This window comes from Cetorhinus maximus, chromosome 24 (genome assembly GCF_964194155.1).
Source record: "Cetorhinus maximus chromosome 24, sCetMax3.hap1.1, whole genome shotgun sequence".
NCBI lineage: Eukaryota > Metazoa > Chordata > Chondrichthyes > Lamniformes > Cetorhinidae > Cetorhinus > Cetorhinus maximus.
This window is the reverse complement of record NC_135902.1, coordinates 5,939,394-5,957,792: the sequence shown is the minus strand read 5'-3', so window position 1 is coordinate 5,957,792 and position 18,399 is coordinate 5,939,394. Positions and strand designations below refer to the sequence as shown.

Here is an 18,399-nt window from a genome sequence, read left to right as displayed (position 1 = left end):
GGCAGCAGGTGGCCATGGTGGGGGTGAGCACTGAGTGGGGGAACCAGTCAGCCCCTCCCTGTAGGAAGCAGTGCCTTTCACAAGCTGAGGGTGGAACCAGATACCATGAGGCGAGGACATGTGAGTGGCAGGAACTTAGGGCAGCTTGAACCCCAGGAGGGCAATTGAAGAGCCAGGAAGTGAATTAGGACCTAAGTCAGGCTGACTGGCAGCACCTCTTGGCCTGGGAAGCCTCTTGGCGAGAGAGAGAGGGGAGCAGGGCTGCTGCCAGGAGCTGGGCAGCTGGACAAGTTTGAACACGCCTGGTGAGTGCTGCGCTGAGGAGCCAAGGCCTTGGCAAGGACAGAGATCTGGAGCATCGGCGGTGAATATTCTCTGTAAATAGTTTGTTTCTTGGAGTTACGCTTTCCCTTAATAGTTTGTACAGTTTTGATGCCAGTGGAATAATTTTTTTTAACCTTTGTGCAGTCCATTTGCTGAAATTGCACATTATCCCAGGGAGCCTTGTCTAATATGCAGTGGAATTAATTACATATCACGCCGGGGTAGTGGTAATGTCACTGGGCTAGTAGTCCAGAGGCATCAGCTAACGCTCCGGGGGCACAGGTTCAAATCCCACCACGGAAATTTAAATTCAATTCATAAAATCTGGAATTGAAAGCTGAACTATGCAACTATCATCGGTTGCCGTAAAAACCCATCTGGTTCATTAATGTCCTTCAAGGGAAGGAAATCTACCATCCCCTACCTGGCCTACTTGTGACTCCAGATCCACAGTAATGTGGTTGACTCTTCCCTGTCCTCTGAAATGGCCTAGCAAGCTATTCAACTCAGTTGAAGGGCAATTAGGGATGAGCAACAAATGCTAGCGATGTCCACATCCTATGAAATAATAAAAAAAACCCACCCTTCTTCAAATGTTACACTAATTGGGGAACCTACAAATCTGTCATATTAAACATAGTAAAATGGAAATGTCAGGTTGCTGTATGCTGAAGATCAAAATAGGATGACGTTACATCTGCTATGGCATGTACAAGCAAGACTGTCATTAAAAACGTGCTCCAATTCCTGCCATTATATCATTCACCTCTAGGATCAGACGCAGAAAGTATACATGAAAAATCTCGATGCAAAACAATTAAGTTTCTGTTTCCAAACGGAACAAAAAAACTGTTGAAAAATAGTAGCTAGGCATCTGACTTTGTTGGAAATTAAATGTATTCTGTCACATGCAAAGTATTAGTGAGTTTTAAAGCATGTCCATTCCTGTCACAGCATGTCATCCCATTGCACAGCTTAACCCCCTCCAAGACATCTCTGGAACCATCAGGTTGGGATTGTTCTTAGCAATGCGTCAGCACGCACACTAACAAAGCAGACAATTCAGCCTGCAACTTCAGTCTGATTAATTAAATCTAAACCCTCTATGGTAAGTAGGATAGAGAAGCAATGTCTGTGCTCCAGGCTGCAGTGGTACAAAGACCCTGTTGTTTCAGTCACAAGAAAGATGCTAAAACCTTTCCAAACAGTCAACACACAACTACTTCTTTGTACATGCACAAGGTCGAAAATTGTTGGAATAATCAAGCGAGGCTACGGCAATACTTGGCACCACAATCACAAGATCCCAATTATTTTGTTTGTACAAAGTAACGAATGTGGTTTGCACCATATCGATAATGTCAGCATCAAAATATTATTATCTGGATGTTCCGAGCAGAATTTTGCTCCAAGGGAGACAGTTACATGGCTGTGAACCAAAGTCTTCAGGACATAGAGTAAAGCAACATTTGAGCATGTTTTGAAACTTTGCTCCGAATTTCCCTTCCTTGTTGCCTTAATTTTATTTAATACAGCAGATCGCCCATAAATTTGTTCATGGTGAGCTGGAGGTCAACCGTAAAGAGCGTGGGCTGTGCGTGGGCAACAGGGCGAGTTGTGCATGTGGCCGCTGAACAGATGTGGAAAGAAGCCATGTTCAAAGCTACTGCAGTAAAGGTTTTCCTGGAAAATTAAGAGTCAACTAGGGTTTTTTTGATGGGATGGACTTTCTGCAGCGTGGTGAATTCATGGTATATGTTATGATGTCACTTTAAGGGTACACACAAGTGAGCAGCAAAGCAGGATGTCGAACAGCAGGTAACCAGCATCAGCTAGTAGTGTGGTGTAGGAATTGTAGCTGTGCTGTCCCAGTTGCTGAATCCATGACGTAGATCTGTCTGCTGAGCCATTCTGTATTGTATCTTTAAATATGCCGAGCCCACATATAGTATACCAGCCCTGGTGTGAGATTCATGAGTTTGTATGCAGCAAACATAGAAACGCAACATGATGGCAGCGATGTGAATTTGAATACCGCAGGACTAGCCCACAGACAGGATTTGGTATGATGCAGAGGCTGTTTGTGCATCAAAACCCGGGAGGCAGAGACCCTCCACAGACAGTGCTTTGCAGACCAGTGAGATTTGTGGACTAGCCGGATTGGCGGTTAAATGGAGCAGGAAGTCAGATCAGAGTGGTGCTGTGCAGTCGGTTCTGAACCAGGCAGGAAAAGCTGCAGGTCCGTTGCGACGGCCTCAGGGGTCTATCCCTGCGCAAAAGGCAAAAGCGTACGAAATGGGGAAAACGTAAACTGCAGCCACGACACGAGGGAAGAGGACAACAAAACACAGCAGCTGCACTGGTGAATGTCTCCTCAGAGCAGAGAGGTTATAAATCCCCGACACCACACTACCAGCTGCTGCTGATCACATGTTGCTCTACATCCTGGTTACTTGCTCATTTGCATATTCCCTTAACGTGGCTCAGGACCCTCGTTATACAGGGATATGGAGTATACTGTTGTACCATCTTCTAACAGATCTCCCTGATGTTGCAGTAACTCACTGCAAGCGAGGCTGCTGGAAGTGGGGGGATGACTATGCATTACCATTAAAGAACATTGGAAAGTAGCTAAGTAATGTGCTTAGCAGCGGTGAGCTACGTTATTTCTGGAATATATTATCTACTATAGATAAATATATGTGTGCACTTTGCAAATAAAAATGTTTATGGAAGTATCAGAAAGAAGGTGGTAATTTGGACTGGAAATAATAAAATGGACTGCAGCGGTTCAAGAAGGCAGCTCACTGCCACCTTCTCAAGGGTAAGTGGGGATGGGGAATAAATGTTGGCCCAGCCAGCGAAGCCCACATCTCGTGAATGAATAAAAAAAAAAATTGACTTCTTATTGGAAATCTCACCATCTGGGAACCTGATAATGTATTTCTCCGACTGACTTTTTAGGTGCATCGATCTACATTTCTCTCACTCACTGAGGTATGGGAATTAGTTAGGTATTGTTTAAACCATGACTTTTATTCAGCCATAAAGGGGATCTCACCAAGACCAGGACTTCACCGTATCCGACAATACTCTAGTGACCACACTTCAAAAATAATTTCACAGGCTTTGAGATGTACGGTCATCGTGAAAAGTGCTTTCTTTTCTTTTAACTACAGTATGAAACAGGTGGAGGTTGGCATTTTCTTAGAAAGCCAGAAATCACTAACATTAGATAAGAAACTCAGGGACATTGCACTCGCCTCTGGGGCTGGAGTTCTGTCGGTTTAAGCCCCATTCCAGAAACTTGGGCCCTCAAAATCTAGGGTCACCCTCCAGTGCAGCACTGAGGGAGTGTTGAATGGTCAGAAGTGCCATCTTTTGAATGAGATGTTAAATCAAACTCCCATCTGCTTGCCCAGGTCCCAAGGCACTCTTTACAGAGCGAGGAAATTGGCCTAGTGTGATGGTCAATACTTATGCCTCAGCAAACATCATTAAAACAGATATTCCGGTCATTATCAAATTTCTGTTGGTTGGATCTTGCTGCGCACAAATTGATACATATCAACAGTGATTACACTTCAAAAGTACTTATGGTTTCAAAACACTTTGGGGCATCATAAGAGAGTGAAGGGAGCTATATAAATACAAGTCTTCCTTAATATAAAACTTACATTTATCTCACCAAAATTACATGAGCTAAAGCAAATTTTGGCTTGCTGTTTTAACCAAAAGATTTTTCTAAAAACATCTTTAAATATTAACGCGAGCAAAATACTGTGGAGCCTGGGAATCTGAAATAAAAACAGAAAATACTAGAAATAATGAGGTTCTGTGGAGAGAGAAAAAGAGTTAACGTTAATGGGTCACCGCCCTAAACCATGGGATAAGCCACATGGGCGGTGGGCTGGGAGGTGGGGGGGCAGCGGTAAAAATAGCAGGGAGCTGCGCTTCGACAACTTCCTGATGCAGTTCCACCACTGGGGCATCTTCCCAGCAGCAGGTCCAGATGTGGAGTGGCTGCCCGCTCCTGGGGGTGGGCAGATGATTTCCAAACTTAATGACCCTGGTCTTACAGTTCACTCAGCAAATCCAAGTAGCCATGGCAACACGCACTTTAACATGCATGTGGTGGTCCAGAGCTATGGAGAGTGATGGTTGAGGTTCCAACATTCTTTCCATCACATGGTTGACCAGGAATCTCTCCCGCTCTCACTGCCTGCCATTGGTGTGTGTTGGAAGGATTTGCAGGTGGATAGTCAACCTGTTTGGCCGTGTTATGAATGGACCTTCTGTACCTACACAACACGGACTGCGGCGAATCAAGGAGGTGGCTCATCACCACCAGTGATGCCCACATCTTGTGAAAGGATAAATTTTTTTTAAAAATTAGCGGGCTACCTCCGGTAAAATGGCCGCGTTATCCTGCAGTTGTGGCAAATGCAGGTGCAGGACCCACGTTTCTCCCCGACGTCAAGGTCCCGATGCCTGTGGTAAAATTCAGCCCATGGCCTATATTTCTCTCTCCACAGATGTTATCGGGCCAACTGAATATTTTCAGCCTTTTCTGTTCTTTAAATATTAACCTTTTGCCTTAGAGTTCCTCTTACTTCATGGTTATAGAGGGTGGCGGGGGCGGGGTTGGTGGATTTTCCTAGACCACTGGGGGGGTGGGTTTGGAGGCAGAGAGCAGAGCAAAACCAGCAAAAAAAACTCCTGGTGCCTTCCTGCCTCATTCCATCTTTCCAAGGGGAGGGTTGGAAACCTCCTTGATAAACAGCAGGGCAGTGGTGGAAAGGCAATTAAAGTATTTAAGGAGGCAATCGAGAAAAAAATTTGTCCCCACAATGTATTTTAATCAACGGTGGACGGGTCTGGAACACAGCAGTTTAGAGAGGGTGAGTTAAGAGCAGGAAGTCATTGAGACCTGCAAGTATGATGCATTCATTATAATAAAGGGAGAGAGCAGCAAGTCATAGGTCGACCATATCAGAAGCCTGTGATAACAGGAGCAGGTTTACTGCAAGGGGAATTGAGTAAAAGTTGCTACATTTGTAAAGGGGCCTTAGTGAGCTCACAACTGGAGTACTGTGCACCGTTTTTGACGTATACTTGCATCAGGAGCAGTTCAGAGAAGGTTCACTAGGCTGATTCCTGGGATGAAGGGTTTGTCTTATGAGGAAAGGTTGAGCAGGTTGGGCCTGTCCCCTTTGGAGTTTAGAAGGTTGAGAGGGTGATCTTATTGAAACATGCAAAGATCCTGAGAGGACTTGACAGGGTGGATGCTGAAAGGATGTTTCCCCCTTGTGGGAGAGCCTCGAACTAGGGGACAGAGTTTAAAAATTAGTGGTCTCCCATTTAAAACAGAAATGGGGAGAAAGCTTTTGCTCAAGGGTCATTAGTCTGTGGGATTCTGTTCTCAAGAAAGGGGTAGAGGCTGGGTCATTGAATACATTCAAGGCTGAGTCAGATAGATTTTGATTGACAAGGGAGTTAAGGGTTATGGGAGGCTGACAGGAAACTCTTTCGAGTTATCAACAGTCACAGATTGCAACTCTTTCGAGTACAATCACAGTTCTTGGTTTCTGGGAGTGGGACATGAACCCACAACCCTCTGATTCAAAGGCGAGGGTGCTATGAACTGAGCCACAGCTGACACCTCTGACAGGAAGTGGAATTGAAGCCACAATTAGATCAGCCATGATATTATCGAACAGCAGAGCAGACTCGAAGGACCAAATGGCCTACTCACGCTCCTATTACTTGAGTTCTTGCATTCTTGATGTGGTCTTGGTAAGGGAGCTGGTAGCTCTAGCAGGAGATTTTCAATTGAAAGGGGCTATAGACCTTCCCCGCCTCCCTTCAATTTTCTTCAGAAGTAGCTCCACCGAGTTACCACGACACAAATCTGTACGTAGACACTGAAAACTGCCAGTGGCCTTTCAATTGCACACTCAATTGTGCTCCCGACTCACCATCCTGCCCACTAAACCTTATCTGTCTGTGTGTGTGCGATTGTACATGTGTCTTGGGGCGAGGGTATGGGCACCTGTCCACTCCCAATGATCCGAAAGGGAGCCAGTATTTGCATTTCTTGGTGCCAAGTTTCCAGTGCCAAGCGTTCACCCACTCTCTGACCCAGATGGCGCTTCTGAGGTATTTGTTTTCGGGTCAGTTTAAGAGGAGTTGCCACGCCCGTGCCACCAGCCAGGCTTGCTGATGGCTATCACCCACAGGTTGGTGCCTGTGTGCCCTCAATCATAGTGAGGTGGCGCTCAGCGCTAATCATACCCCCAGCCCAGGATTCTCACACTCTCCCTTGTTCCTCCTCAGTCAGAGGGTCGGATTGGGGTGTAATATTTATAGAGAAACAGGTAAAACACTGCTTGCGGGACTGTTCTAAAATAATTGCTGGGATAATTTGTGAAATAAATTCCGTTGCGGTTAAAAGAACGAACCCTAATTGTGGGCTCCTGATTGGACATCTTCCAGAAAGTTCAACCCTCTACTTGTGATAATCCATGGGCAGAATGTTACCATCTCCCTGCTTGTAGGTTTGCAGATTGGGATTCTCGTCAATTCCACGTTTGGCCCTCCTGTCCGCTATTTTTTTTAGGAGGCAAGTGAGCGTAGGGTTGCCAGCCCACCCTTGCTCCAATTGAGGTCCTGAAGTGACCGATTAATGGCCACTTGAGGGCAGCTTTCTGCCCAGTTGCAATTTCGAGGCCAGCGGGAGGTGGTCAGGGATTTGAGGGGTGGGGGGTGGTGTGAAGCCCAGCAGGTCACTTTGCTCAGGCCTGTGGTGGGAAAGTAAGGGCAGCACCTCCATTACTGGCACCCTTTCTAAAAATCGGGCACATTCACAAGGTCTGCCCCCCAACCCCAGAAGCTCCCTCCCTAACTGGCCAGGCCATTGAGATCCCCCCCTACCCCACTCTGTCTACCACCTGTGGGCCCGCTGTCCAATCCCCACTTCGAGAGCCTGCACCTACCTGGTACTGTGGGTTCAGGCACTTAGACCGGTGGGATACGGTGGCCACTGCTCCCAGCCAATCAGATTGGTTGGCAGTTACCTGAGGCAGGACTTTCTCCTGAGCCAGGGGCCTGAAATCTCGCCTCCAGCCAATCAACGCTTCTCTCAGCATTAAATGGCTGCAGCAATTGCTGAGGGTGCATTCTCTGCCAACTCATCAGGAAACCCCATCATCCAAAAAGTCCTGAACCATATTTCTGGGAACCACCCTACCATTGGTGCAATAACTTAAGATGGCAAGATTCCACCCAGGGAGTTCAGAGTTTGGAGCAAAAATAATATAGCTAATAATTCCTTTCAAAAGTTTCCTTCAGATGGCAGGATGGGGCAGCTTCCATGACAACTCCTGCTCCTGTGCTGGATGTCAGTAGCACAGGCACAGTGTGTTGTTCAGGCTTAGGTGTTCTGCTATTTCCTGACCCTGGAGACAGTTGCAGAGACAATCCGGGGTGGGGGTGGGGATGGGGCGGGTGGTTGCTCTGCTTTGGTGAACCACATTCATTTTTCTCGCAAGAACCTCCGGCACCCGACTTCAGCCTAGAGGAGATTGTCTTGTAAGCCTATGCAGTTTCCTATCCGCTCCTCACGCTCGGTATGTCCCCAGCTCTCAGCTCATTCCTCTTCCTGTCATGTTAACCAAAACTTGTGCTTGACCCTCTCCACCCCCAGTAGGGTTGCCAACTGTGATTAAAACATATTCCTGGAGGTTTCATCACATAAATTTCCCCCATGCTTTAGCTATTTGTCAGCCAACATGCCCATCCCTGTGACGCACTGCTTTCTTACGTCAACTGGAAAGCAAAAAGACTCATTGCCCAGTTGGATGATGCTTGACTGTCAGCCAAACAGCCCTTTTTTTCCAGTATTTTTATATCTGGTAGAGAGAAATGTTCACAGAAAAAGACAAAAAAAAGACTCAATCCTTTTTAGTGTCCCAATGATTTTTCTCCAGGATTGTATACAGCAATAAACTGGAGATTGATTTTCAATCGAGGAGAGTTGCCAACCCTAACCCCAAGTCGACCAAACTTATCTCTACAGCCTTGAAATCGACTATTTTTCAAATGGGAACTATTGTACCCTGCTCAAAAAATGTCAAAACATTATATATTTCCATAACATTGGCAATAGCTGGACATATTAGTCCCAATTAAACCTTGAGAATTTTACTCATTACATACAGTACAATGAGGGTTCCAGTGTCTCCCTTAGGATAGAGATAGGGACTGTGTAAGATCTAGATTAACATGTGATATTCTTCTCTCTGAATTTCTATTGCGTAAATTACTACACTGTGAAACAATATAGCCATGAGCTAAACTAGACCTCCAATTAAAGATAACACATGAGAATTACTCATTCTTTACCAGTATCTTTAAAGGTTGAGGGGATGTTCTGGGGGTTGGGGGAGGGGGAAACAAAGCTCATTAAGGAAAAATCAAATGATGTGAGGTCACCTTTGACTCAACACAATGTGGCTTTAGTATAGTGATTGCAGAACTCTTTGGAGAGAGAGAGAGAGAACATGAGCATTCATTCTTCCCTAAACATTTTTTTTGAATAATATACTTTATTCATAAAATATCTGGAAGAACATTACAAAACATTTCTAAATCGCCATCACAAAAGGCACAATCAAATTCAACTTTTACACATGGATCATGAGGTGCATCAACACAATCAATGAATATTACAATCATTTCAATATTTCAATATGGTCATTACAGACAATCAGAGAATGGTATTGGAGTTATCAACATACATCATGTTGCACATGAGCAATAATTAGAAGGCACATGGCTGGCCTTTCATGCCAGGACTCTGAGGTCCACAATCGATTGGACTAAAGTTGGTCCATTTTAATTTAAAGTGGCAGTAAACTCTGAACAAATGTGAAGTTGCAGCAGTGCAAGTGCACCTTCCCCCTTTGCTGTGTGAGGCTACTATGGAATTTTTACACCATTTGTTTACTCAGACCATTACCGAGTGCCGTCACAATTTAAACAACGCACACAGCCTGCTTGATAAAATCTGCTCCAGTAAACTAAGCCCTGTGCTGCCTTATCTCCACTGTTGTTTGTTCCTGCTTCTCAATTCCTGTTTGTCCATGTGCTCAATCTCAAATCAGAGTCAGAAGTATTTACCATCAATCAGTGGAGTGTTAGAAAGAGATAATCCTTGTTTAAACTGCTCTAGTTTAAAATAACAAGAGGGCGAACGGGTCAAAGCTCCAATGTCATCTATCTTTTAGCTTGTAATGAAGAAATACATAACAAATGCCTTAAAGTTTCTTACACTCGTGATTTCTGGGAGTGATTAGGCCATACACTAACCAAGGAGCCTGATGTAAAAAAAACATTAAAATGAGGTAGAATTGTTTACTAAGTGTTAAATGAACCACAAAGATGAAATAGCAACTCTTTAATCATTCTGTTAGGATTATATTATACGTTGTTTCAACCAGGTTAGAGCGATGCTAAAGAGAGTTAAAGGTGGCTCCAAAAATGATCCCGATCAAAGGCTGTAAATGGCTATTAAGATGACTGCAGAATAAGACTTGATTGAGAATGGGATAAAACAAAGTTGCAAGACTTATACCGTGATGCCAAAAGCAGGTAAGTGGGTCCCATGATATAACGTTTAGAGGAGAGCCCAGATGATTGAATATTGCCATCAAAGCCTGAGCTTCAGCCTTCCAACAGACTCCCAACTACGGCAGACAACATTTACAGTTCTGCTTGTATTGTTTTTTAAAGGGGAAGTTAAGTTTGGGGTGAGCACTATGAATGGCCTGGTCCATTTGGATGTGGTGTGCAGCTCTAGGTTCATTTATTTTGTCAGGCAAGAAGTGGGGCAAATGTGACCAAATGACATAACCCGAGGGATTTACTGAAAATGTGTCCACGATGTATCTCTAAATAAAGCTGCACCAGTCACTGAAGACAATGGACGTGCTCAGGATAAATGCTTGAAAAATAAAATGGCTGACTCTGACAAAGCAGCCTGGAAAATATTTATTGGGGATGAAATTGGACTTGGGCAGAGGATCCAAAATGGGTAATATCACACTGTCCGCCTGTTACACACCCGTTATAATGGGCAACCGATACAATACCACTTGTTTTGTGTCCCCAGCCAAATTCCATTTCGCCCCCATGGTTGCATCATAACAGAAATAAAACAGCTTACACTTCTTTAGCACTTGCGCTTGTCCCACCAGGACATCACCTCAGAGCCAGTTGAGGATTTTTGAAGCTATTGAAGGGTAGGGATGGACTGCTCTCTGAAATGTTCAAGCAAGCCATTCAGTCCAAGGGCAATTACGGATGGGCAACAAATGCTGGCCTTGCCAGCATCGCCCACGTCCCATCAAAAAAATTAAAAAAAAACTTCAGGCAAGTTGGGGGCACTTTTTGAAGTGCACACCATGTGACTGGAGCAGACAGTAAAATTGGCCCCTGTATCTGCACTGTTGTGTACAAAGTGGTAAATATCACGATAAAATACCAGTGGGTGGTTGAGGCGTTCATTAGACCCGACTATCTGCCCCTCTTCCACGGCACGTTCATGCCCGGGTGTCCCTAGAGAGGGAGCATGTGGTGTTCACCAGTACGCTCCAGGCCTCCTGTGACTGGTGAGCGCCGCATGGACTGCTGTGCAACCCCAGCCCCAGGAACATTCTTTTAATTTAATTTGATAAGTTTCCTTTAAAGTTTTGTCTATTTTTTTAATACTGTGCCCCTTTAAGGGGCTGTTGACTTGTTTATTAGTTAATTTGTTAATTAGTTTAACGTCTGTATTGGTACTCAAGAGTATACCCTCAGGTCCCTCTGCTTCTGCACCCCCTTTAGAATTGTGTCTGTTATTTTATATTGCCGTTCCTTGTTCTTCCTACCAACACGTAACACTTCACACTTCTGTGCAATAAATTTCAGCTGCTATGTCTCTGCCCATTCCCCCCAGCCTGTCTATGTCCTCTTGAAGTCTATCACTATCTTCCTCACAGTTCACAAAACTTCCAAGTTTTGTGTCATCTGCAAGTTTTGAAATTGCGCCCTGCACACCCAAATCTAGGTCATTAATATATATCAAGAAAAGCAATGGTCCTAATACCAACCCCAGGGAACTCAACTATACATCTTGCAGTTCAAAAAAAACAACCCGTTCACCACTACTCTGTTTCCTATCATTCAGCCAACTTAACATCAATTCTGTCACTGTCCCTTTTATTCTACAGCTTTCAACTTTGCTGACAAGCCTGTTATGTGGCACTTTACCAAATGCCTTTTGGAAGTCCATGTACACCACATCAACCTCATTACCCTCATCGACCCTCTTTTGCATCATCAACAAACTTAAATTATTAAAACATGATCTGCCTTTGGGAGTCTGTGCTGTTTTTCTATAATTAATCCACATTTGTCCAAGTGATTGTTAGTTTTGTCCCAGAATATTGTTGCTTGAAGCTTTCCCCATCACAGAGGTTAAACTGACTGCCTTATAGTTGCTTTGTATCAGCCTTGGTAATGTGGGAAGGAAGGAAATGTCACAAAGACACTGCTACTTCGAAGCAGTTTGGATAAGGATGAAGCAGGAGGTTAGTATATGAGTGCAGTTTCCCCCCAGATTGCCAGAAACTGATTTTAGGATTTTCATTCAGATGTAATGGAAGCCATGATTAAATGTGATAAATTATGATAAAGCGCAGTCCATGGAAAATTGCACGGAAATTGGAAGTGCAGGCCAGTCAGTGTCCTGTGCCTGTCAATGTCAGGAAATCACTTCATGCCACATCCTAATTTCCAATATTCAACAACAACAACAACTTGCATTTACGTTGCTATGCAGGAGCAGTATCAGCCAAACTTTAACACCGAGCCCCATAAGGAGATATTAGGACAGGTGGCCAAGAGCTCGATCAAAGAGGTAGGTTTTAATGAGTGTCTTATGGCAGCACAGAGCCGTAGAGAGTTTTAGAGAGGGATTTCTCAAGTTCAAGACCTAGACTGCTGAAAACACAGTGACCTTTTGACAATTAGGATTGTTGAAAGGGCAGAACTGGAAGGAGCGTAGAGTTTTGGAAAGTTGTAGGGCAGAAAATGAAACTCTCGTTTGTTTCAGCTGGGATGCTTCCTACTCCCTCGCCCCAAGATGCTTCCTGCTCTTGTGGCAACTGTACTCCAGGATGCTTTCTACTCCTACAGCACCCCCACCCCAGGGTGCTTCCTGCTCCTGCAGCACCCCCACCCCAGGATGCTTCCTGTTCCTGCAGTACCCCCACCCCAGGGTGCTTCCTGCTCCTGCAGTACCCCCACCCTAGGGTGCTTTCTGCTCCTTCAGCACCCCCACCCTAGGGTGCTTCCTGGTCCTTCAGCATCCCCACCCCAGGGTGCTTCCTGCTCCTGCAGCACCCCCACCCCAGGGTGCTTCCTGCTCCTGCAGCACCCCCACCCAGCCCCCGCATTACAGCTCTCCAGCTAATTTTCCGATCTGATGGGGCGGACTTTGTCTTGTGTTTTGGCGGGGGGGGAGAGTATGGGGTCTTCCAGGGCAATCCATCAGTCTGCACCAGGGCATGAGTTACCAGCTCGGGAACATTGAAATTGCGCTTCCACCATTTTGGGCTGAATGTCTCTCGGCAGCTTCAGGGTCCAGGATCATTTACAGGGAAATGCTAAAGGAGCAAAAAAGATCCCTGGAAGTCAATGCGATTGAAATCCTGTCACAAGCAGAGTTCACTGGGGGAAAGAAAACAGCTACACAAGCAGGCACTTGTGAAATGAGAAGCAATAAAAGGTTAAATAAAACAACGGGTTTTTTTCAGCAGCTTCAATCGGAACAGTGTGAAAGGAAAATAAACCCGTGCAGCGAAATGGCATCTCAGTTATTTACATTTGTTTAATTACTCTAAATGGGTCTCAGGCTGATTCTTAAAAGCCCTGATTAGACCACTCGTCTCCATTATCTAGGCCACCAAGGCTGCAATGATATATTTCTCTGGATAAGAATTTATGTTTTTGGTGATGTAATCAGGCTCACATTAGACCTGCCTCGAGATATTTTTCCCACAACCTCTTTTTTGTGACTCACATAATGCATCTTTTACAGGCACAGCCCCACCGAATATGGTTTAAACTGCTGCGAAAGTTATACCCCAGCCAGAAGTTTAAGGTCTTAAGGCGCAAAGCAGTTTTGCAAAATGTTGTTTTAAATCATCTTCTAATGCAATTACCAGTCTCTCACAGCAATCCTGTTATTCCACCTAAAATGAGCACTGCAAACAGAGCAGAAAATTCAGCGACACAAACAGACGTCTCATTTGGTCAGGTCTCAGCTCTCCAGTTCTCATTTATCAGAATCGGTTGAGGCACTTTCTCAATCTCTATCAACTCACCGAGAGACTCCAAGTGCAATTATCCTGAAGAGATTCTGCAGGAAAATACATAGTCTCGGACTGTTTTCTAACCTATAATAACAATACTCAGATTTTTGTCTGTCTAGACTTTTTTTTGATCGGTCTGTTTAAAGGGGTCCATCTGTCGGTGAGTTTATTTGGTGGGTGGTGTCTGGCGCACAGGGAGGCATGTGGGGCGCCCAGAGGACTGGCACACGTGTGGTTGTCAATGGTTGGTGGCGGTGATCAGGTAGAGTGTTAGTGGAGAACAAAAACAGCAAAAGGTTAAGGGGAACCCTGGCTGGAGAGATTGCTTCCATGAGGGATGGGATGGGAAGGATGGAGACGGAAAGAAAAGGATGGGGGGGGAGGAATGGAAGGAAAAGGATGGCATGAGAGGGGTGGATGAGATAATGGAATTGGTTAAATGTGGCAAACTGGGAGGCACAATTATTTGATACAACTTATTATTCAAAAGCTATTCTTTGTGCTCAATATGAATATTCATTAGATTTGAAAGAAAAAGTTTTAGGAAAGCTGTCAGTTGAAGGAAAAGATTACATCAGCGTTGGGCTGTATTTCTACACAGTCCAACTACAATGGACATTCCACAGCACAAACTTAGACCATAAGACCATAAGACGTAGGAGCAGAAATTAGGCCATTCGGCCCATCGAGTCTGCTCCGCCATTCAATCATGGCTGATAAGTTTCTCAACCCCATTCTCCCACCTTCTCCCCGTAACTTAGACTCAAGGAAGGAGTGTAGCTATGATTCTTGAATCCTGAGGAGGGACGTTGTCATGGAACAAGATTGGTAGTTGGGAAGCTGATTTCTTTGACGATAGTTGAAATTAGAACAAGCAAATTTCAAGGAAATGGTGTGTTTATTCCTTGATTAACATTGAACCCATCAGGTGTAAAGCTGACTTTTCAACTCAAGAGAAAACAGTTCCCAATTTTGTATTCTATGCCTATAGTATAACTATCTTGGCAACATTTGCATTTATATACCTAGGCAGCCACATGGACACCTTTATGTAGATTTTCCAGAGTAAGTTTTGATTCTGTTAAAGCCTTTAGTGAAAGAATAACTAGAAGTCCTGTATTTAAAGATACACTGTTGCAATGAAGATAATTTGACAGCAAATGTTTTGCGGGTCTCAGAGTCTTTAGTAATGATCTGGGAATTTGTCCAATAAATTATTGTAAACGGAAACAATGCTGAGGAAGACTGTCTTGTAAGATTGTCCTACTCCAATTTCCTATCTCTCCCCTCTTGGTGGTTCTGACTCTCATTGACATATGGCTCTACATATGTGCCAGAAATCCTCTGCTACCTTGCCAATTGAGAAAGTATTGCTCTGGGTGTTGTTTGTCAAAATTTTGAACCAGTTTACAAAGAAGGCCTTCCTTGGCATTGCGTGGGGTGGCTTAGACAATATATTGCTTCAGAACAAAAAGTGTGCTTATGGCATGTAGGAGGTAATGTGAAATCCTGTTTATATTAAATGGTTTTTCCTGGTGCTTTGGAGATTGAAATGAACAATTTCATGTGAATAAAAGCCTTTGCAATGTAGTTCGAGGTAGGCAATAATTCTTTTTTGTCTCACCAACACTGTTTGCGCACTCCTCGTCACAAGTTTGTAGAATACATGACGAAGATGGATATTTTCGACTACAACTAAAGTCAATACAGCATCTCATGTACTTCCTATTCAACAGCAGTGAAATTGGGCCAGGTTGGATAAGAGACAGCTGGAGCAGGGGGCAAGCAAGGTCTCAAGAGCAGGATTTGGGTCTCAGAGTAGGGGCTTAGGTCTGAGAGTTATGAGTGGAGTCTGGTTCTGACAGCAGGGTCAGGTCTGAAATAATAACAAGATCATCACTTAGACAGCTATTGACAGAATGCTGTTGATTAGTGAGCCCGGGTTACTAGTTTGAAAAGTAATCAACACCTTTTTGTTTCTATCTCATTCCCTGTGGAAATTTTACCCTGCTTCAGTCTACATCAGTGCAGCAAGGCTCTCCAACACCATTACAAACCATCAACAAGGTTTCTGTTCTGAAGAGGAGTCATATTTGCCTCGAAACGTTAACTGTTTCTCTCTCCACAGATGCTGCCAGACCTGCTGATGAGTATTTCCAGCATTTTGCGTTTTGACGTCAGAAAGGTAATTCTTTGCACTCCCTCCGTAATTTGATTTGATTTTCGGCACTTTAGGCACGGGAGGATTGTATATACAAGTTCTGAAGAAAGAATATGTATCTAAAGCAGGAGTTTATTTTTTGCCAGCAAAAAGTTGAAGCCTGCAAAGGCCCATTTCTTGACTCAAGCGGATTTCAATTTTGGAACTTCAGGAGTGGGTGAGGCACAGAAAAAATTGAACTCTGAGAGAGAGAGCTAGGTACAGTACTGTGCTGTTGTATACAGGTACAATAAAATTGCTTTCCTCGTCTCAGGGCCTGTTTGGGTGAAAAATACAGGAGGTAACATTTAAGAGGCTTCCCTTCTAGAAGTCTGCAGCAGGTAAAGCAGAGGGGCCATTTTAAAACCAGTGAGGATCAGCATTAAGGCTGTAAATCACTCAAATTAACCACCACTGAAACGCTATAGGGGTGTCCCGAAACATTCCTGAAGAGGTCAAACATTTCCACCGACTCACGGTGACCGACCAAAATGGGAGAGGGTTCATCTGGAAAGGCGCTGAGCTCAGAGACTGTGTCGGGAACAGGCAGAGGCTAAGGCAAGGCGGTGGAGAGAGTGCAAATCCCACCAAGCAACTGATCTAACCGACCTTCCAAGCAACACCTGCCCACACGTGGCAGAGGCTGGAGATTGCACATTGGACATATTAGAACCCATTGAGCTGGTGTGGTAGCAGGTTATCCCCGAACCCAAGGGACTGTAGGGAGAAAAAGTGTTGTTATCTAATTTGAAATTACACAGTATTTCTTTTATATTTAGTGATTTATTTTATTTTGCAAGTTACTTCAGCTATGGATGCACATGTACGGTCCAGTATTTCAACTTGGACCATGATTTGTCTGGGTCAGAAATGCCCAACGGAACCAAATTCCAGCTTTAACATTTAATGGGGGTCCATGATTCATATAAAGTTGTTTCACTTAAAGTTGCGATTTCCAGCAACGCAACCACAACTTTAAGTGAGGATTTAATGTACTGAAATAGTAAAGAGTTTCAGCACTAGGTTAATCAAACTAAAATGGATACTTGCGAAGGATCTAGTAGAGGACTGATTGCAATGAAATAATCTAATCTCTGGATTGAGAAAAACGAGCAAGGTTTGAGCAGTTTATTGTTATCTAAATCCCGGGGATAAAATTTAATCACTTTCTCTCTCCATTTTTTAAATGGCATATACTTTGGAATTTGTGGGGGAGTTTTATTTTTATTTCCGTCTGTCATCACACTCCCAACTGTTCATTCCTGTAGACGTTCACTCAGGGACTGAGGTTATTATTGAAACTTGGTGAAGGAATAATAATCTGTGGTTGGAAAATGCCATGGCGATTATTTTGATCCGATGCCCACCTCAATTACACTAAAAATAAGTTGGCAGGGAGATGGAAGTCAGATGGAGAGCAGAACTGGCAATTTAGCACTGCTTATATAAATAAAAACAAAAAAACTGCGGATGCTGGAAATCCAAAACAAAAACAGAAACAGAAATACCTGGAAAAACTCAGCAGGTCTGGCAGCATCGGTGGAGAAGAGCACAGTTGACGTTTCGAGTCCTCACGACCCTTCAACAGAACTGTTCAGTTCTGTTGAAGGGTCATGAGGACTCGAAACGTCAACTGTGCTCTTCTCCGCCGATGCTGCCAATTTAGCACTGCTTGTCTGGTTTTCAGGAGGCCCTCGGTTCAGGTGGCTGGAGTTCCTGGTCAGAAAAAGGCAGACATGCTGAAGGAAAGCAGGAAATTAGTGCCAAATGACACAATCAACAGCTGACTCCATTTTCATCTCTGCATATGTTGCTCCTGCCAGTTTCTCATCCCGTCCACAAATCATGGATGGTATGTCAGGAGTCGATTCATGTCCAGCAGAGGGGTCCTCAGCTGCTCTCAGGTAAAATGCCGGAATGTTCCAGGTGATATTTTGCTTGTATTACGCTATGGGTAACATTGACAGCTTAGATCATTTGAAAATTATTTTAGAGGCTATATATATTCTGATTTCTTAAGCGGCTTCTAACAAGTTACTTTTTTTTGTAGGGTAAAGGGCTAACATCAGGAGGGTCTGATACTGATGTGGCTATGATGCAATGTCACATGACTACGAGACTGAGACCTGGTGGGAAGCAGAAGTATAACCACATGTAACGTACGGAGACGCATACATGGATCTGTAAATACACAATAATGGTTTTTGTGAACAACAGTCTATGCTAGCATTCTTAGGGTAACAGGCAAAGCCTAAAGGAATCCATCTAGACCCCAAACTCAAGATGAAACATTTTTCTTCACTGGGATAGTTCTGACAATTCCATAATCACAAGAGGCGGAAAACAAACTCTTTCCTGATGCTCCACTGTTGCTTCAGGGAATTTGCGGACCTTGGATGAAGTGATGCTGGACACAGGTTCAGAGAATGACTTCCCAGTAGCCAACATTGAAAAGTG

The 18,399-nt window shown here is 44.2% G+C and overlaps 1 protein-coding gene across 9 annotated transcripts in view; it reads right to left on the bottom strand.

Annotated features, from left to right (window-relative positions):
• The window catches only part of qtgal (queuosine-tRNA galactosyltransferase), a 304,657-nt gene that overhangs the window by 93,428 nt on the left and 192,830 nt on the right, over positions 1–18,399 (bottom strand). The window lies entirely within an intron of this gene.